The sequence below is a fragment of the Schistocerca americana genome, chromosome 11, assembly GCF_021461395.2.
Source record: "Schistocerca americana isolate TAMUIC-IGC-003095 chromosome 11, iqSchAmer2.1, whole genome shotgun sequence".
In the NCBI taxonomy this organism is placed as follows: Eukaryota; Metazoa; Arthropoda; class Insecta; order Orthoptera; family Acrididae; genus Schistocerca; species Schistocerca americana.
In genome coordinates, this window is record NC_060129.1 from 38660379 (window position 1) to 38682778 (window position 22400).

Genomic DNA, 22400 nt, shown 5'->3' on the forward strand with positions numbered 1-22400 from the left:
AAGGTGGATATACACTGTACTAGTGGCGACATTGTGCATGCTCTGTTGCCTGTGTCTATGTGCCTGTGGTTCTGTCAGTGTGATCATGTGATGTATCTGACCCCAGGAATGTGTCAATAAAGTTTCCCCTTCCTGGAACAATGAATTCACGGTGTTCTTATTTCAATTTCCAGGAGTGTATATTTCAATGGGAGGCAGCAAAAAATTAAGACTGATTAATGACAACACCTTTGAAAATTCATTACGATCTTCAACTTCAGCCTTCTTCCTATGCCATTGTTTTCAATCATATTTTCTAGCTTCATTATCTTCATATGCATATAATGGTAGTGTAATCAAATAAAGTAACACAGCTACTACCTCAAACAATGGAATCAATGTTGTTCATATCAAACGACACAATACAGTGTACACCAACTGTGTGGGGAAGCAGGAACTGGACTGTTAAGTGCCACATCACTCATACTACTATTACGATCAGAATCATTAAATGTCTGGAACAGTTACATCAAAACTGTTTGTTTCACAGAATGCTTATTTATGATAAAATTATTAAAACACACACTGCTTATTACTTTTCTAACTTCATTAATTCCTTTTGGTGGGGCAAGTACGTTTCTAACAGTAAAAAAAGAGCGTAGGCTACAGACAGGCTGAACCAGCCCTAGTCTATGGATCAAAACTATGGGTTTTACTTGCTGATCTCAAAAGACAAAGTTCTAGAAAGATTTCTTATGGAGCAGCACCAGCATATCAAGACTGAAAAACCTGTAATGTTGAAGTAAGTGCTGGAATGAGAACAAATGAAACAGTATTGCATAGGAAGAAAATCATTAAACTGATATCAACATCTGTTGAGAATGTTAGATAATCAGCAGTCAAAGAATAATTTTTGATTGGAAGTCACCTTACTGATAGAAATAAAGTAGACCACTTTACTTTCAGAAAGAGCATATCGACAAAATAATGAAGCAACATGGTGTATGTGAAGAGGATGCCTTGAAGAGCTGGGCAGGAGATAGAAAGAATACAGCAACATCTTATTAATTGATCTTTCTATTAATTAACTGCCTACAATAATACTAACATACTAGCACAAATAATGATAATATGATTTTATTATTATTACTATCTGAGCCATGACAGGCTCCCTCTGACTTCCTGCCCTGCACCTGGTGTATGTCATTTCTTTTCCTTGGAGCTTGTGGCGCCATGGGGTATAGTACAGCCGCGCAGGGTGCATCGACAGTATCTGGCATTCATCTGAAATTGATAGACTGGAGTGACTGGTAGTCCTTTAAAAGTACTGTCGAATTAATAGTTGCAGGTGCAAGTGTTAACAGAAGATGGAACATTGGTGTGGTATTGGCTATCTGTATTTGCTGTTGGTTGTTCTCTGTGGAAGTCACATTATGCAAGGAGCTTTCTCATCCACAAAACTGCTTGATTTGGATTGTGTTGCACGACTTAATACTTTGTGGCATTGCCTTGGAAGGGGTCAGGGTAATGTCTCGCAACCAGACAAGCTTCTTATTGCTATTCAATTCCTCACGTTCAGCAGTGGATTCTATGATTTTGTAATCCTGAACACTGTTTTAAGTGTGACCATGTTTAGCCTTAGACTAAGTTTTTGATGAGAATCATCTGACGAGTCTGTTGACTTGTGCAACCACTGTGGTCATGTGGTTGTATTAAGTGAGAATGACAGTGGAATTTAGATGCTCCCTTAGTCTGCTCCAGTTTTCTACTGTTGTGACACACTGATTGTTTAGGACCTGGACTCTTATGGCATACTCATCACAATGTGGCTGTTAACACTGCCGTTGTACATCAGCCTCATGGAATGCAACACTGACAGCTACGGATGGGCTGCCTTCACTCAAGTTATGTAAATTACTATTTGAAATGTGTACTAAAATTTTGTACATTTTCATGTTTGGGGGTTTGATGGGATGAGTGCTCTTCTTGTACATACCGCTGAGCACTGTTAGAATGGCCACATGCTGATCAGCTCTATGTGAATCACTCATGTCATATTTAGATGTCATCCAGACTTGCGAAAATATAGCCTGTTGGCACATTTGAGGCTCACAGGCTGGAACAAGCAAAAGTGTGTAAAACTAAGTCTTACTGAGCTTGGAACATTTGTGTGTTTGTTCACTGGCCATTTGTGAGCTGGAGAGTGAAAGAAATTTATCCCACCTCAGGGCTAGTTACTGCTTAATAGATTTAATTGTCCAACTGTATGTTATTTTAAAGTTGTCATGGGGTGACCTTTCCTCATCTTTTACTTATTTACTGCTAAAAGTTGGTTCTGAGTACTAATTACTGGTTTTCCTTTTTAAAGGGCATTCTTGAGCTCCTATGCATGCACATTCACTTACTGAATAACTTACGCATATTCTACGGCATACCTTAATAGAAATTTCACTGTGTCTGAAACCAGTTATATCAATCTGTGCACACTAATTTCAGTTAATTACTTAACTGCTCATTGAGGGCAACATTTAAAGCAACTTGTCCTGTCTGCTGAAGGCAGCTCCAGAAATCAGTGTATCTGTTTACTTTATTAAATTATCTACATGCACTTTGAGGTGTATTTTAAGAATTTCCTTTTTCTAGTGGTCCCAAGGCAGCTATAAATTGCTCTGTCTTCCAGTATAGCTATTTAGTTTTAACCTTTGAGATGAGTTATGCTTCTGTGTTATCTTAAAGAGCCATCTGTTTCCAAATAATTATATTTTGTCCATTTGTTGAAGCATTTTCTGAGTTGCAGTTTGTGAAGATGGAAATTTTGAATCTAAAATCTAAGAACGGGTGTAAGACACAGCTTTTGTCTTTAACTATTGCCTTATTCAAATGGTCACTAAACTAAGGTGTGTAATGTCTTAAATTTGAAACTTCAGAGTGTTGTTTGTAATCCTGCTATTGTATCTGATTTTAGTTATTTTTCTTAAATAAAAACATTTTAATAAACAATGGAGAATCGTGAACCCTAATCCATCCAGTCGCTCCACTTAATTTCCCTTTTTCCTGCTGGATGTTTGGTTGGTAATGAAGGATGGTTATTTTCCTGGAACTACTCATACTGTCATTCCTCATACTGTCATTCACCATGAGGGGTGTGTGTGTGTGTAGGTATCCACTGCTGAACACAGGGTCCCACGACTGTCTCAATTTGTCCTTATTGAAGAAGCTACAGTTTATCTATAAATTAAAAGTATGTCAGCTTCCATGTAGTATGGGCAGTGTGGTCAAACTTGTGGCTCGTCTGCATGTGGGCAACTCCTTGGTGATTAGTACCAACTGCACCGGGGAGGTATATGTTGCACTTGCTGACTGAGCTCTGACCATGACTTCCTTGTGTCAGAACGTGGAGTGTTTAGAAAGTAGTCAGCCCCACCATAAGCAAATACATACAATCCACGCACAATTGATCCAATGGGATAATCACTTGTGTGGTATTCCACAATGTAATCTCTATCCTGAGCAGGTTACATTAGCTCTGCAGTTAAAGGGGCAGGTGCATGATTTGCTAAGTGGGGTCAGCCACCTTGATTTAGACAAATTAGGAGCAATAGGTGGAGAACAAGATTCTCCTACCAACAGATAACTGCTGTAAGTAGTAATTCTACAGACACCTTTAAGGATGAGAAGGGAATTCATTTGGGAAATTACTTTACCAAATATGTTACTGCTTCTAACTATAATGGAACTTTCAATTTAGAATTTAAGACAGGTGAAATCCATCCTATGGATCACCAAATTTATGTTTGATGCTGACACTTTGGCCATCTCCGATAATGTTGTTGATCAGGCATTGTACCCCCTGTGTTAAGTCATGTTTTCAGTTGAATTTTACACGGAAGTGCAACATTGAGGGAGTTGTGGGAATCAATTACTGCGCTGACATTCCACCTCATATTTAGAGGCTGCTCAAACATGAACATTTTGGCCAGTGCAGTTTCCTCATGAACATTTCCCTAGGTACACAGATGAATGCATATGGTCATTCCATTCTTGCAATTGCAAGTCACAAATACTCAGTAATATATTAGAGAAAATGCAGCCACAGGACCGTTCATGGATTACCTTCACTAATAAATGCACATCTTTCACTGAATTAGAGGATTTGGTGTCCGCTATTGAAGTCCGAGTTTCGCAGATCAGCAGCGATGAGGCTTTAAGTGTCATTATCAGGATGGGGATCGAGATTCTGGGCAATTTCAAAGGGGACCACCAATACGGAACAAGCGTAGGATTTGTTTTCAGTGTAACAAAGAGGAGCATTTTGTATAGCAATGTCTGGTTCCATGGAAGGAGAGTCAAACAGCTGGTATCACAAGGAATGGAAGAGGCATGGTAGTGTTCTACTGCCAAAGTGCTGTCTCTGCATCAAGTCCAAGGTAGGGGAATGCCTGCCTTACCTTTGGGTATAACTTATCCAGGAACCAGTGTACAAACTGCTCAACTCTGGTAGTTCAGTTTCTCATTTAGATTATCTGTGGTATTTGGAGTTCCACAATACCTGTGAACTGCCTCATTTGCATCCATCCTCCCAATGTCAAGCTCTCACTGGGCAGATGTTGCCTCTGACTGGCAAAACTGAGTACTGGAAAATTTTCTTGGCCTATGAAGTGGATAGTAATTAAAAAGTTTTCAGTAAACTTAATTTTGGGGTGTTTTGTAAGTGGTAGTGGGTTTTTGTTAGTTTGTCAAAGCAGGGTTGTTTATTTTAAATTTAACCCAGCTGAAAAATTCCAGTTGTGCTCCTGTCAGGTTGCCACAAGAGTTCATAGTGTGTTACCATAATAGTCGCCATTTGGGCTCAGTCACCTTGGTCCAGTAGAGGTAAAGCTGGTGCTGGAAGTTCTTGATTGTTTACCACAGGTAGTTAACTAACAGATTTGACATCACCAATTATTTCCTGTACACAATTCGCCTTACAAATGACATTCCAGAGAGGCAGGATCTTTAGAGGCTTTCTCCATCAAAGACGAAATGTATATGTGCTTTGATTAATAATATGTTGTTCGATGGGGTCATCAGGCCCTCAATCTCAGCCTATGCTTCTCCCATATTTTCAGTATCTATGAGCAGCAGTGGGATGTTTCATCCAGTTGTGGGTTACTGTGCGGTTAATGAGAAGGCAGTTTTGGAATCTGTGCTGCTTCCCAATCTGCATATTTCTTTTACTTGGTTCAGTCGGGCTCAGTATTTTACTGTCCTGGATCTCAATCTCTCCATTATTAGATCATGTTAACAGAGGATTCCAAGATTATTACTGCCTTCTGTTCAGACTGGACCCTCTACGATTTTAACAGGGTGCCCTTTGGTATGTCAATAGGAGTTGCCATTATGTCTTGCCTTCTAGATTATGCTATGGGTGATTTCACGTTCAAGTGTGTCTATAATCACCTAGACGGCATGGTTATTTACTGTTCTGTCTGAACACCTGCAACATCTTGAGGCAGTCCTGGTTTACCAGAGGTAGGTGGGACTAACTGCGAAACCAACTAAAATGACACTGGCACATAGGTTTCATTCTTGGGCCATCTTAGTTCCACTGATTGCATTAGAATTGTCCAGAAGCATACTGGTGATTTGTGAAAATTTCCTGCTCCTAGAAATAAGAATGGTGTGGCACAGTTCATAGGCATGACAAATTTTTTTCGGAAGTTTGTGACCAATTTTACTAAATTACTGGGATGACTTAATGATTTAAGAAATTTCAAATGGGATGAAAGTCGTCCAGAATCTTCCGAAACCATTAAAGTGGCGCTTTGTAACCCACTAGTATTAGCCATACCAAATTTTGAGCTCCTGTTCTTGCAAATGGGCACCTAATTCTTCTAGGGTAGAAAGTGGAAGCTGTCCTCCTGCAGGAACAGAATGGGAGGGGAGGTGTTGTGGGTTGATGACCTATAGCCTATGGACCTTGGAAACTTTCACCTGAGGAGACGAAATATTATATGTATGAATGGAAAGCCTTGGTGTTTCTGTTAGCCCTTGAGAAATTCACATTTTATTTTAAACACCAAGAATTTTGTTTAGAGACTGACAAGCTCTTAGTTAGGTTTTGGCTCATTATTTCCTTAACACCCTCTTAGGCAGTCATTTGGGCATTTATAATACTGTTGTCAAGATAAGACAACACATCACCTGGTCCTCCCTGTAAGATGTGCAGAGGTTGGTGGAGGTGAGAGCCGTAAGCGAGCTGAGCCCAACCCGAACTACCTGAAGGGCTTTTGAGTCTACCCATCAGAAATGCCTGATGCATAAATTTTATATTGATTATACAGGTCCACTTTCTCGTATTTGTGGGTATTAGGCACCTATTAGTTATCATGGATGACTTTTCTTGCTTTTTGACTTATTCCAAGCAGAGGAGTGACCATCCTGGTAGCTATCCTGCATTTGTAATGAATTCTTTCTGTTTACAGGCCACCCAGAATGCTTATTAGCTTTTGTTTCCCAGCTATTCATGAGGTTCTGCTTTGACAATGGAATTAAGGATGTGACCACAAATCCTTATTACCATCATACTTTGATGACCAGGTGAACTGCAAGTTGAAAGCTGTGCTTATCTTTCACAACAAGGCTCAGACGAAGTGTGACATGTCAGTACCATGGTTCAATTTTGTCTTTAAAACTGCACAATCCAAGTCTCTGGAAGCTGTTCCAGTATCCCTTATGCTAGCACATCCAGTCAATTCTCCTCTTGTCAACCTGTGGTCAATCAATGGTTTGCTTCCAGAGCAAGTCACCCTAGCAGTAACACAGCACAACTGGAGCCAGGCTAGGCATAATACCAAAATTGCCCATCACAGGCTAGCCATCTGCTGCAATCAGGGGCTAAATAGTTCATTGCAAAGGCTGGGGACAGAGTGTTAGCCCGAAACCCTCATTGTTCAAAAATGGGAGTTAGGGTTCACTAGCAAACTAGCTCCTCAGTTCTTGGGACCCTGTGAGACTGTCAGGGTGGTGAGCCTGACAAACGTCCTACTTCTGAATTTATGCACACATAAAACGTTATGCATGCACATTACCCATGTCAAGGAGAGTCATATGTAGAGGGCTCCTCAATGGGAAGGGGATTTTGATTTTGTGGGATCCCTCTTTGAATTCCAGCCCCATGTGCCTGGCAAATGTCCCTTGTCACAGCTCAGAGTTCATGGCACCAGTGGACGTTGTGGAGCCAAAATGGATGTAGAGCAACAGCAGTGCATCTCAAGGGCATTCGGTGTCTTGAAGCTGGACTGGAGGGTGAGCCATGCAGCACTTGTGGGCAGCATGTACAGTTTGGCCGAACTTAATGTGCCACTATCATTGTCACCATCACCACAATAAAACAATCTTCTTTCAATAATGGTAACTGCCATAGTCTGATCAGCCCCAACATTATTATCACTCATCTAAAGTCTGGTATGTCCACCTCTGGCACAGATAACAGCAGGGAGACATTGTGGCATGGAAGCAATGAGGCCTTGGTAGATCACTGGAGGAAGTTGGCACCATATCTGCACACTGAAGTCACCTCGTTCCCATAAATTCTCAAAGGGGGGATGATCTGCAACATTTTAAATTACATCCCAGATGTGTTTGACCAGGTTTGCCATCACATCAATTGGAACTCACCACCATGTTCCTCAAACCGTTCCATCACACTCATGGCCTTGTGAAATCGTGCATTATTTTGATGAAAAATGCCACTGCCAGTGGGGAAAATCATCGTCATGAAGGGTGGACCTTGCCACTGGTAGCGAGGCTTGCATGCCTCAGTGATATAGATAGCTCTTCTGTAGGTGCAGCCCCAGCGGAGGGTATCTGTTGAGGGGCCAGACAAATGTGTGGTCCCTGAAGAGGGGCAGCAATCTTTTCAATAGTACAATAGTTGCAGGGGCAACAGTTGGGATGAACAACTGATCTGGACTTGTAAAATTAACCAAAACAGTCTTCCTGTTAGCAATGGGAAACTATAGCCATAATATTTCCCGAGGGGATACAACTTTACTGCATGGTTGAATGATGATGGCATCCTCATGGGTAAAATATTCGGCAATTAAAATAGTCCCCCATTCAGATCCCCGGGCAGGAGTAACTCAGGACGTCATTATCTGGAGAAAGAAAACTGGCATTCTACAGAGTGGAACATGGAATGTCAGATCGCTTAATGGGGTAGGTATGTTAGAAAATTTAAAAACGGAAATGGATAGGTTAAAGCTAGATATAGTGGGAATTAGAGAAGTTTGATGGAATGAGGAACAAGACTTCTGGTCCGATGAACACAGGAATATAAAAACAAAATCAAAAAATGGTTCAAATGACTCTGAGCACTATGGGACTTAACATCTGTGGTCATCAGTCCCCTAAAACTCAGAACTACTTAAACCTAACTAACCTAAGGACATCACACACATCCATGCCCGAGGCAGGATTAGAACATGCGGCCGTAGCGATCACGCGGTTCCAGACTGAAGTGCCTAGAACTGCACGGTGACACTGCCTGGCCAATACAATATCAAACTGGGGTAATGCATGAGTAGGTTTAAGAATGAATAAAAAATAGGAGCGCTGATAAGCTACTATGAAAAGCTTAGTGAACACACTGTTGTAACTGAGATAAACACGAAGCCCATGCCTACCACAGTAGTACAAGTTTATATGCCAACTAGCTCCCAAGACGAAAAGATTGAAAAAATGTATGATGAGATAGAGAAATTATTCAGATAGTGAAGGAAGACGAAAATTTAATAGTCACGGAGGAGTGGAATTCGATAGTAGGAGAACAAAGAGGATGGGGGCGGGGGAGGAGGAGGATGAAGGCCAAGGGGTGGCAGACAAGGCAGTGGAGGAAAAGGGGGCAAAGGCACAGGCACGCGGGGGCGGAGAGGCAGAGGCAGACGGGGCAAAGGCAATGGCAGACGGGGCAAAGGCAATGGCAGACGGGGCAAAGGCAATGGCAGACGGGGCAAAGGCAATGGCAGACGGGGCAAAGGCAATGGCAGACGGGGCAAAGGCAATGGCAGACGGGGGAAAGGCGTCGCCCTCCGTTTCTGGCAGTACGCAACTGTGGCAGTCGCAACTTTGGTGTCACCCTCTGGTGGGGAAGGGGAAAGGTTGCCTGTTCGTGTGTATGTAAGGGGCACTATGAGCTCACCAGTCGGTCTGTCAGGGTCAGTCTGGGTGAGTCTGGAGTCAGCCTGGGGTCAATCTCTCGTCCACAGCCTGCTAGTTTGTCTCTCATCCCTTTATGTGGTGCAATGAGAGAACTCAACGAGCGGTTGTCCGGTCGCGGGCTTAGTTGCTGCATCTGAGGCTGCACGTTGGACCGTCAGGCTGCTCGAGTTGCTCAGGCAATGGTCACTGGCGGTTGGATCAATCGGTCAGTCGGTCACACACTGAGACAAGATGGCTTGTCCGCCTTGAGTGTCAGTGCATGTGAGGTCGCCACGTGAGTCCAGTGGGCCGCACTGTATAGCGAGGGGTAGTGGCTTCGCGGCAGACATGAGAGCAACAGGAGTCAACCCACGACATCCGTCTGTGCAGTGCGAGCTGCGACGCCGTCAGACGGGAGATTTGTGCACCTTCCTGCATCTGCTGAAGCGGCTGGCAGCAGACGGTTCGGGAGAGCGTTTTGGAGGTGCTGCACCAGGTCTTCGCTAGAAATTGCAGTTTATTAGAAGTTAAGTGATTCATGATATGTTGTTTCAGTTACTTGTTAAATTCTATTTGTTTTCTTGGTGAGGTCACCAGCCCCTTTGTTTTGGGGTCATCCCACTATTCTTCTCTGTTTGCCCACCTGCGGGCAGGTGGTTATTTATGAATTGGGTGGTCCGTTTTTCCCTTGTGGACTAGGGGCGCGTTAGAGCAACCTGTTGCCACCCTTCCACCAACAGACTTTTCTTAGAAATTAAAATCAAGTTGCACCTTCGGTGGCAACTTAATCTTTTAATTTCCACCTATTCTATGGGGTGCATACTTTGTGTGCTTGTGTGAATTGTTAAAACTTTTACTTTAAAGTAATCTGGTGTGTTGCAGATTTGCACCTGTGTAGTCGTTCAGAGGTGGTTGTTAGTGGTCATGACTACGGCCATGTCAAAAGGGAGCGGCAAGGTTCTCAGCCCGAAAGCTCATACACTCAAAAATTTGTTTCTTTCTGCCTCTGAATAAATTGTAACTTGATATTTAGAGGGTGCTTTCTGCTCAATTTTAAATCTGTTTCTTATAAAAAAGGCTTTTAGGAATAAAATTCCCATTTGTTAAAAGCAATTTCATTTTGATTTCATCAGTTAGTCCCTGGCAACTACTTCCACGCTCACATAATGTGATTAAATGTGTTAATGTTCTTGATGAATCGCTAGTAAATAAAGCAAATTCTTAAGAAAAAGTTCTGAAAGTAAATTCACGGTCTACAGAGAAGGAAAATTAGTGGGTGAATATGGAATGTGGATAAGGAATGAAAAAGGAAGCCATCTGGTAGAATTTTGGACAGGGCATAACTTCATCATTCAGTATGTGCTCAAAAGTATCCGGACACTGCCAGAAACATACTTTTTCATACTAGGTGCATTGTGCTGCCACATACTGCCAGGCAATCCATATCAGCGACCTCAGCAGCCATTATACAACATGAGAGAGCACAATTGGGTGCTCTGCAGAACTCATTGACTTCGAAAATGGTCAGTGATTGGGTGTTACATCTGTGGCACAGGTGCAAAATACTAACATGAATTATTTACAGATGAATGGAAAAGCTGGTAGATGCCAACATCAGGGAAGATTAGTTTGGATTCCATAGAAATGTTGCAATACATGAGGCAATACTGACCCTACGACTTAAGTCAGAAGACAGATTAAGGAAAGGCAAACCTCCATTTCCAGCATTTGTAGACTTAGAGAAAGCTTTCGACAATGTTGACGGGAATACTCTTTCAAATTCTGAAGGTGGCAGTCATCAAATACAGTGAGAGAAACAGAAACCAGATGGCAGTTATGAAAGTCGAGGAGCATGAAAGGGAAGCAGTGGTTGGGAATGGAGTGAGACAGGGTTTTAACCCATCCCCAGTGTTTTTCACTCTGTATGTTGAGCAAGCAATAAATGAAACAAAACAAGAATTTTCAGTATGCATTAAAATCCAGGGAGAAGAAATAAAAACTCTGAGGTTTGCCAACAACATCGTAATTCTGTCAGAGACAGCAGAGGACCTGAACAGAATGGACAGTAGCTTCAAAGGGGGATATAAGATGAGCATCAACAAAAGCAAAACAAGGATAATGGAATGTAGTCTAATTAAATCAGGATATGAAGATGGAATTAGGAAATAAGACATTTAAAGTAGTAGATGAGTTTTGCTATTTGGGTATCAAAATAACTGATTGTTGAAGTAGAGAGGATATAAAATGTAGACTGGCAATGGCAAGGAAAGCATTTCTGAATAAGAGAAATTTGCTAACATAAAGTACACATTTAAGTGTCAGGAAGTCTTTTCTGAAAGTACTGGTATGGACTGTATCCATCTATGGAAGTGAAATGTAGACGATAAGTAGTTTAGACGAGAAGAGAACAGAAGCTTTTGAAACGTGTTGCTATAAAAGAATGCTGAAGATTAGATGGGTGTATCACGTAACCAATGAGGAGATACTGAATAGAATTGGGGAGAAGAGATATTTGTGGCACAACTTGACTAGAAGAAGGGATCAGTTGGTAGGACACATTCTGAGTCACAAGGGATCATTGATTTAGTACTGGAGGGAAGGGCGGAGGGAAGAAGTTATAGAGGGAGACCAAGGCATGATTACACATATTCAGGAGGATGTGGGTTGCAGTAGTTACTCAGAGAAGAAGCAGCTTGAACAGGATAGAGTAGATGGAGAGCTGCATCAATCCAGTCTCAGGACTGAAGATCACAACAAGAAATGCATCCTCCCAAAGGCATGATGATTTATCAGGATTCATCAGTCCATGCAGTGCTCTCCCAATGTGCCAACATCCAACACCAACAGTTACATGCCTATTTCAGTTTTAGTTGTCAATGTCATGACATTAACACTGGCACATTCATGGGTCATCAGTGTTTGGAGCATTGTGCATGTGGACACACTTGTACTCTGCCTAGCATTAATGCCTGATGTTAGTTATGCCACAGTTTACTGTCTGTCTTGTTTTACCAGTCTGCCTAGCCTGTGATGTGTACCACCTGTCATGAGCAGTACTTGCCCAACCCCCATAATGTCTGGACATGGTTTCACCTCTGTTTCGCCATGTGTTGAATACAACTGCCACAGCACTCCTCAAATGCCCAACAAGCTGTGCAGCTTCCAAAATGCTCATCCTAAGCCTTCAGGCCATCAAAATCTGCTCTCAGCCAAACTCAGATTGTGTGCATTCCCTATTTTACACCCAGACAGCATGCTCACTCATACTCCATGCACCGTGTGCGTGTGAGACTAGAAGACAAGGTGAGGTGCTATTGCCTGGATAAGTTTATATTGATAGCAGATCAGTGATCATAATGTTTTGGCTGATGTTATGGATATAGTATTATGACTTCCAAATGGATGCTAGGCCATTCCAAGGGAACCATTCTGCAACATTCAAGGCAATTGTCAATTGCATCAAATTACTACAAGAGTGTACCAGAAAATAATGCCTCCTAAACTTTGATTCTGTTCTTCATATCAGTTGTCGTGCATATTACTCTGTTGATGTTACGACTTTGCTGACACAATATGCAGCACCCTCCTGCTGACGAGTTCTGAACTGCAGTGTGTAATGTGTGTGTGTTAGTTAACTGTGTCAGCATGTCAGAAAACCCTCAGAAAACAGAACACAAATTCAAATAGTTCATCCACACGTGGAGTACCCTCTCCTTCAGCATGACAACGATAGACCACACACAACTTTTTTTTTGCATCTACAACAGTCTGAAACCTTTGATTCATTGTTATTTTTCATACTTCATAGTGTCCCAGTTTGACCCAGTTAATTTTCAACTATTTGCAAAACCTAAAGAAAACCTTCAAGAACTTCACTTTGCCGGCCGGTGTGGCCGAGCAGTTCTACGCACTTCGGTCTGGAACTGCGCAGCCGCTATAGTCGCAGGATAAAATCCTGCCTCGGGCATGGATGTGTGTGATGTCCTTAGGTTAGTTAGGTTTAAGTAGCTCTAAGTTCTAGAGGACTGATGACCTCAGATGTTAAGTCACATAGCGCTCAAAGCCATTTTTTTTAACTTCACTTTGATAGTGGTGAATTGGTGTGAGCAGAGATGAGGCTGTGCGTCTGCCAACAAAGTCAAACATTCTACAGTTATGACACCAACAACCTGGTGTCTCATTGGGATAAAGGTGTTCACTGCCATGGTGACTTTGTTTGAAATAAATATTTAAACACTAAGAATAAAGATGTAAAATGTTAATAAAGTTTGTTTTAATTAAAATGCTTCAATAATTTTCAAATAAAAATTGTGTACCATTACTTTCCAGCATGTGCTCATGCCCAAAATATACACCATTTAAAAACTAAGCTTTATTAATTTGACCAAGAAGGTGGCTTTCAATAAACGTAATGACTACATGCATCTGTTAAGGTCATAGGGAAGTTCAGTCCCATTAACACACCACACAACGTAAAAGAAGACTTCTTGTAGTTAAAAGTTCATTCTGGGCACAACTGGAATTTTTTGGTTAGGCTGTGCTACTGGTCAATTTGTTAGCACATCCTTTACTTGGCTTTCACCTAGCAAGGCTTTGTCAGCTCACAGCCACACTGCCACCTTTCAACCTAGGCTAGGCCTTGAGCTGCACTATGGATCGGTCTCTCAGTACAATCAATATTTCTAGGGGGGAGGGGGTCTAGAAACACATTTTAACCTTGTAGCCTTTGAATAGTTCTCAGGTTCAGGTCCAAGGTCAATGACTCTTCAAATCGCTTTTCATTTACACGATGTGTGTTGTGCATACATATCATTCGTATGCCAAACCATCATTGTGTCAGGGGTGAAAGCCAAGACTTTAACTATGTTGGGTCTAACCACTCTTTTACTGTATTTAATAAAATTTAGTATATTTACTTTCCTATCGTTTCCTCACAGTGATGGTTTACGATTACTGTTGTGATACTCCTCGACAAATGAATTGCAAGCTGATCACATAGTTCGTACGAACTATAATGAAGCACTCTCATATATTCAAATGCAAATGATGCATTAATGCTATCACAGTACTTCTGCAGTTGCACCCAAGATGGGTGTTGAAGCAGACTTGTTCAGCACAGACAGTACACAAGTAGTTTGCGTGATTGTGTCAGGACCCTCAATTCTGGTAGGCAGAATAAAAATACTAGTGGCACCAAGTGAATTTGTTTCCTGCTGATGGCTGAATACCCTACAAATAGCTGCACTGCATCAGATTTCAAGTGACGTGTGTATGTAAGATTACTTACACCAGTATCTATAACATTCTGGTAGTTTCACAAAAAATGTGTGACAACGTGCAGCAAACACAGAAAGTGGTTATGAACAAACCTGTCAATATTTCATGTGTAATACCATTGCTTCATGAAAACTTCACTGCCAACATATAAATTCATTCTGCAGATACGGGCCGTGTAACAATTTATGTTTTCATGTGGTATTTGTCTGAAATCTAACTTTACTATTGGGTCATTCCATGTCAAGTGGCCTAAATTTAGACAAGTTCCCCACTTGACCATCTCCAATTTTATGAAATTTTTGCAGCATGTACATATACACCTTACATGAAGCACTGCCAAATTACAGCTTCATAAATAGTATAATGGGGCCACCAGCCACCTTTTTGTAAAGGCTCGTTTTTTTTTCATTGTGACTGAAATGAATAAATGATCAACTTTGTTTTACCACTGTTCAGGATCTAAGAGACCTGTTGTGCTCAAACTTTGTGATCCTGTTCAAATTTTTGGGTACAATAGCTTAGTTTTAGTACAAAATGTCAAACTATGGTAAATTCATCATAGTGTGCCATCAAAGTTTCCATAAATCTTGTTGTATCAAACTCACATTTATATTACATTAAAAAAATACATGTACCAATCATACTCTTTATGGTTCCCAAGCCAAATATTTCAGTTCTTATTAATTCATTTGCTGAAATTTGTTACTAATAGAAATTACAGTTGATTCTAACAAGCTATGTCAGCCCATTCTTGTTGCTGATGGAGCTGTAATGATAGAAATAATGTGTTGGTTTGGAATCCAACAAGCATCCTGCCTAGCTGGCCTATAGAATGAATGTGCAGGTCCATTGGGGTGCATGAAAATAACAAACATTTTCTTCTTCTGAAACTTCAGACATATTACCAATCCACCATTTTCCATCATATATACAGGCAATGTATTGGTCCAGTTGTAAGGCTTTAGTATTTCTGAATGAAACGCTTTGGTCAACATTTGCCACAAAAAAGTTTGTATTATTAAATACTCTTCTAATACAAACTTGCTTTTCATTTAATGGCACAAAATGGCGATTGTCTCTTGTTCCTGATACTGTGCAGCCATTTTTTAACCTTGCTTCATGCTCAGTTTTTAATGTTTCAATTTGTTCTTTTGAAGCAAAAATTAAATGGTTTCCTCTGATATTCTTTGCACAGTATTTAAACAAGTCAGTTGGTGTCAAAATCTGGTCCTCAGTTGGTCTTTGAAGGCTTGCTCTTGCTGCCACGCACTTTACAGTTCCTCCAATTCTATCAATGGAGATTTTCCATGCCTTGTAGCAGGAAAGTTCCATTCAGCTGAGATTCCAAAGTCATTCTGATGGTGACAGAGATTCAGAAATTTTTTGAAGTTTTTGTACTGCACTGCTGACCCATCACTGAAGTAGTAAATGTGTGTCATTTTTCCAAGGAGACACTTTAGATATTCTATTAATTTCACTATAAAAGCATTTACAGCAATTGCATTATGTTTCAGGCTGTCACTTATTATACAGTAACTGATGCTGCTGATGTCCAAGTTATTTCTGAAGTACACAACAAATGGGTGTAAAGTTGCTTTGCTGTTATTCCAGTGAAAACCTTGAACTGCATCCTGGACAATGAAGGAATAATTTTTAGCAAAGTCCATTAATATGATCATTTCAGTTGGCTTACAGTTTTCTTTTATGCATTTTAGGTGCTTGCTCTGGTGCTTTGCAACATAATGAGTGGAAAGTTTGTCAATTTTTGAAATCAGATCTTCAATAAAATCCTCAGTGGTCATCTGCTTTGTTTCTAATGTATCTATCAGTGTGCACCCACTGTTTGAACTCAATGGTATCATCTGGATCACTGTCTTCAAAACTACTTTCTAAAAACTGTTCAAGTAGTTCCTTTCCAAGACAAATTTCATGGGGAAGAAGCATGCAGTCTGGATTCCAAATCACACACTGTTTTAGCAGTCAGACTCTTATAATTTTCTTTAATTGGAGTGCTTGCAAGCATCAGTTTCACAGTTTGGTGTAAAGTGCAGCCAGAAACTGAGTGGGTTCCTGCAGCACCCACAGCAATGCACGATTTTGGCCTCAATTTACAAAATCTGCCAAATCTAATTTCAGGCCCATGCTGATGTTGATATGCAACAAATATTTCTTCCAAATTATTCAGAAGAAGGTATTTTTGCATCAAAACTATCTTTCCTTCTATTCTAATTGATACATAGTCTTTTTACCTGGACAAATTCGACTAAATTCTTCATTCTGAAAAAAATGTTACCACTCTCTCTTTTACGGCATCTGAAATCATCTTGCCACACTTGTTCTTTGGCAGAGTTAGTACACTATTTTCTGCCTGTAATTCCTAGCTGCTTTTACCATCCTTCTTGCGTTGTCTCTCTTATAGTCCAGCTTTGTGGCACTAGTGTCAGTATCTGCAATTTTTCAGGCTGCCTTGACAATTGCAACTTCTCTTTCAATTCCTTAATCAGCTGCTTATAATCTTCACAATCAGGACATGTCTTGCTTGTACTTTTGAAGATCTTTTGGGGGTAATCCTGCAGCAGCAGCAATGTTATTCGCAATTGCCTGTTGAGCTTCGCTTATTTTTCATTTTGCGCAACCTTTCACATCCCTTTTGGATATTCTCTGATATTTTAGAGGCGAGACCCAAAAAGCAGTTAGAATTGAATTGATTGATACTTCTGGATATGCTTCATCTTCCGACTGGTTTGAAGTCCACTGTGATTTTTCTGCTTTCTTTGCTAAAAATTGTTTCTGCAAGTTGGACAGATCTTCCGACCAGGTTTGACATTGCTCTTAGTCACAGCTTGCAATTGTTTTGCTGTTTCCACATTGACAATCCGTAAACCCTTTTTAACAGAATGGTTCTTTGCACCAAAACGATTACAACAATATCTCTGTAGAAAGTCATGAATTCCTGTTACTCTACTGAAAATTCTTTGATTGGAATGAAGCCTCGATGCGTGTATGTTTTCAGCTGACATACAGAATTATATGTAGGACCAATGACACACAGTAGTGAAACCTCATTGATATCCATTACACTACACTTCAATTTATGCTTCCAATTGCCGTTTGTTTCAATATTAGATCAAGTAGAATTGGTGTATATTTCCAACTGAAAAATATTAAACAATCATAGCAGGGTGCATACGCGGATATGGGAAAAAATTCCCGGATTTCCCGGTTAAAAATACACTTCCTCCCGGGAGTGCGAACATACTTTTTTCCCTATTAACTGACAATATATTTTCTCTCGGAACTGTATAACATCAGTCTTTTGAATGGTTACATACGGTCGTAGAATTTCCTGGTGCTTTAGAAAATGAACCACAGGGAACACAACACGTTTTGGAAAGATCTTTGATGAGCAGCAACATGTACAGTGCATATTTTCATATTACGAAAGTATAAATTCAAATTCCACCAAACACCGCATCTTACTTTCCGAAGCATTGAAATCAAGATTGAAATGCACTTTTGTAAGCCAGTCATGGCTCATGTCATGTGATCTCGCCAGCCGATGACAGCGGGTATTCAGAACTGAGGACACAGGATGTAGTGAGCCAATAGCAACATCACTGTTAAGAAGCGTGAATGCATAAACAGAAAAAGCTAATGGTTAAAATTAATATACATCGTGTTGCTACACAAAAAGCAAAGCTTTCACATATGATATTGGTCTATAAGAGTAAGACGCTGCAAGAGAAGCAAGCTTTCACATATAATGTTGGTCTTTTAAGCGTGAATTACAATGTAATATATATTACACAAATGTGCCAGCAAAATTTTTAATAACGACATAAATGTCTTGTCTTCTGGGCTCGAAATTCATCTAAATGGCTAATCATCAAAGAGTTGATTTTTAAATGAGACTCAAATGCTCTGTGATTTAAGAAATTCATTGTACATTCTCGCACATAGTTCAACTTACGTAGAAGGATATTTATTTTGAAATTAACACTTTTCAAACCACCATTCGGAATATTTTCACATGAGCTATTAGAAATAGGCTCATTTGTGAAGTTGCCAGAGAGCACCAGTTGACAGGTGCCACTGGACTTGCGCAGCTACGATGGCGTAGGGAGCCCGTATGTTTGTAAGTGTAAAACATTAAAACATCTTACATTATGTCATAAAACAAACAAGACATCAGAGGATACTCCAAGAGCATCGGAATTTTGTGACCAATAATAAAATGTGCACATTTAAAGTGCACATTCGTATGTCCAGATTCCCAGTGAAGTGGGCCACAACCTGATATTAAGCTTTTCAATGTAGTTTTTGGAATGTAAATTTTCTTATAATACCAGTACTATGTTATCTCATGTTTAGTTCTTTATTATGACATAATGCCACACGTGTTATAAGTTGGAAATGTGCACTTGAAATGATGCAGCAAACAGTGTGCGGAATTAAACACTTCATTTCAAATATATTGTCTGCCTCAGCAGAAAAGATTAATAAAAGAAAATTTCTTTAGCAAATCGACAAAAATAGCCTCATTGTTCCGCAAGGCAATAAATGCTTGATAGTCAGAAAGGTGGAAATAAAATAAAATCTGTAACTAACAACACATTTCAGCCTTCCGTAATTATGTGTATGTATTTTAATTCACTCGATAGCCTCCCACCACAGCAATCTGTTTTGTTTTCATTTGATGTGAAAGCAGTAAACGAAGAGGAAACAGCAAAATCACTAAATGTATACATGGATCACGTGGAGACTACCCACATGCCCACTATAACTCAGACTGCTCTGTGCATCAGCCCCGAATTTACGATACTTTCGAACTGGGCCAATACTCCGCCACTCCCTCAAGCGTTTGAGATAGGACGTCAAAAATCAGAAAAAACTAATTTTCAAAAATATATTCATTTTGTAGCATGCATCTTTCTGAAGAGTCTAACATATAAAACATATGTGTTTGAGGAAATGTAAGACATGTTATTTGGTCATCAATGTGCCAAAGTGCAGTGCCACACTTCTTCACACAGCATTCTCCTATCGCACGTCACTGTATTTCGCTCTGTGGAATTGAAACATGTATATTTTGCAATGGATGCCATAAAACCATATTCAGGACAGTGGAAATTCAAATGTCCTGTGGCGTGTCTCATGCTTACAGTCTGTCAATTTGACATCCTGTCCCTCTTTTTTTCTTTTCTTTTTTTTTAAAAAAATGAACTTCAGAAAAGTTGCACTCTATTCCCTAGCAGCTGACAACTTGCTGCTTTGTGTGACATAAAATTAAATATAGGATACATAAAACCAGTAAAGACATGAGACAAGCAAGAGAATTCACATTTCTTCGATCCTTAGCTCCTAGAATTTTTTTCTCTCTAATCTTGCTACAGCTTTACATGGCATGCTTTCCTTTCTGTGAAAGAATCTGTTACCTCATCAAAGTTCGTCTAATGTTTTGCTACAGGAAAAATCGAAATGTCGTAGTCTAATACTGAAAAGCTGTTAATACAAATAGGACCCAAGACTGGTGTGGTTTCTCGATCTGATTACGTCTATTTTGTCACACTCTGCTAGATAAAACAAAATAGGCCTTTCTAATACTGCAACAATTTTAACACACACCAAATAAGTGAGACTATTTTGGCACAAACAGTCATTTTTTAACAACAGAATACAACTCACAAAGTACCAATATCAAATGCCTATTAGGCCTACTATAAGCAAAAAGCTTTACTTTGGGAAATAGTTTCACACTCCATTCATACGCTCCAGTTCTCAAGCATGAGATCGAAAAGTAGTAGTACAAAATTTTTATACAAACTTTGAATCATCATTTTGTTCCATAATTTATGTGATGTCCCCGTTTCTTCTTCCTCATTCTAACAAAGAGTCTTGTTATCACTAATTCTGTAACTATTCCTGTCAATGTCAAAGCTTATTCACCGGTTAACTTCACTAACTCTGCCGAATCACCGGATTAGTTATCCCGCATTTATTCTCCGGTTAGGCGTTGTTATGTGTTCATACAACACGTTTTCCATGCTACTTCCAGAACAGAACTTACAGCGGCTGCTAGCCGGGGACTGTACAACTGGCCCTTACTAGTATAGCGATCTGGCCAAAAACTTTGTCAAAATTTCATTTTCTTGGATACACCAAGAAGGTAATATGTAATCGCTGTCCGCAGTGGCTGAGCGGTTCTAGGCGCTTTAGTCTGGAACCCCGCTACTGCTGCGGCCGCAGGTTCGAATCCTGCCTCGGGCATGGACGTGTGTGATGTTCTTAGGTTAGTTAGGTTTAAGTAGTTATAAGTTCTAGGGGACTGATGACCTCAGATGAAGTTCCATTGTGCTCAGAGTCAGTTTTATATGTAATATTTCTTACTGGTTATTTGTTTATTTCCACTCCGGTAGTTTGAATCTATGGATTTCACTAGTAATTATAGCAAAGCTCATCATTTGCAAACCCAATCAACCACACAATCAGACAACGGTTGGCATTCATTCGTTCAGCCTTACTCCGCTCAGCTCGCATAGCCCCTTTTGTCTGTAGGAAAGTTTGTTTCTACATGCGACAAGGATTCCCCGGCAATCATGTACACTATGTATGCATTCACAGATCAACTTACGATTCATTCAGAAATCAACTTAGTATGTGTTCAAAAATGTTCAAAAACTGACAGGGATGCGTTTTCAGTAATATGAATAATCGATAGACTAACGTGCGCTGGATGCTAGGTGCTTTGTGAAACAAGGATTTCTCCCTGAAGAATATGAATTGCCCCCCCCACCCCCCACACAGGTCTGGGCCGGCTGCGCACGCATGAATCTGGCAGCTTGGGCACTCCAGTCAAATATTTCCCCGTAGCATCTAGCTGCGACTGCTTACACAGCCAACAGCCACGTTTCTGTAGCCAGAAGCGGGAGAAGCTACTACTCAACTGCGCATACGCATGATCCCACTTATAACTGCTAAAACGAATCTAATGTAAACAGTTGTGATGTCATGCTCATTGGAGGCAATTTGTTGTTACGAAGCCTTGCATAGTCTTCCTAAAGCCTTTTGACACATTTTGCTGTTGGCAGACGCTTGTATGAGCACTGCGTTTTGTTGTTGCATAGGGCGCATTTCCTTTGCAGTTTAAGTTTTATTTTCGTTTTTCTCTCCTTCATGTATTATTGCTGCAGTATTACTCTGCAGTAGCAGGACACAGTAATATCCTTTGTTAGTGTATCGATTCTTACCAGTCAAAATTACAAAAATGTAACTGAAAACAAAAACAATGACAAATTCCTGGAATTCTAAAAAATTCCCGGGTTTTTCCCGGATCTCCCGGGTCGTATACAACCCGCATATGTAATGGGAACTTCCTCGAGTATACATCAGAAAAAATTAAATAACATAGTAAACCCACTACCTTGAAATAATTTTTACTAACCGAAAAACAATGTTAATCCAGTAATGACAACACACTTTGCATAATTTAAAAAGGCACACAACTTCTGAACACTTCACTACACAACAATGTGGTTCAGACTGATTGTTGAAGCATGTTAAACTGGTCTGTCTCTAAACTAAAAACTCTTTCTGATCAGGCAAAGTGAGCTCAGATAAGTCAGTTATTGTTTGAGCAATCTGGATGCCACTTGCAGAGCATTATGACATGCTGACAGGCTGCAGATAACTAAAGTACCAGCTTCAGAAAGTTAATGCTTTCAGTAGATACAATGCCATGAAGTACAGTCAAAATTTGATACAAGATTTATGACCCACTTTGATAGCACACTATGATGAATTTACTATAGTCACAATGTCAAGAATTGAGCCTTTATGAAATGACGGCTAGTGGCCTCACCATACTACTTATAAAGCTGTAATTTGGCAGTGCTGTATGTAAGGTCTCTATGTACAACCTGAAAAAATTTCATGGAAATTGGAGATGGTCTAGTGGGGACTCTTAG

At 40.2% G+C, this 22400-nt stretch overlaps 1 protein-coding gene across 4 annotated transcripts in view; it reads right to left on the reverse strand.

Moving 5' to 3' along the window:
* The window catches only part of LOC124554056 (zinc finger protein 729-like), a 294084-nt gene that overhangs the window by 266513 nt on the left and 5171 nt on the right, over positions 1–22400 (reverse strand). The gene's annotated exons all lie outside the window — the stretch shown is intronic.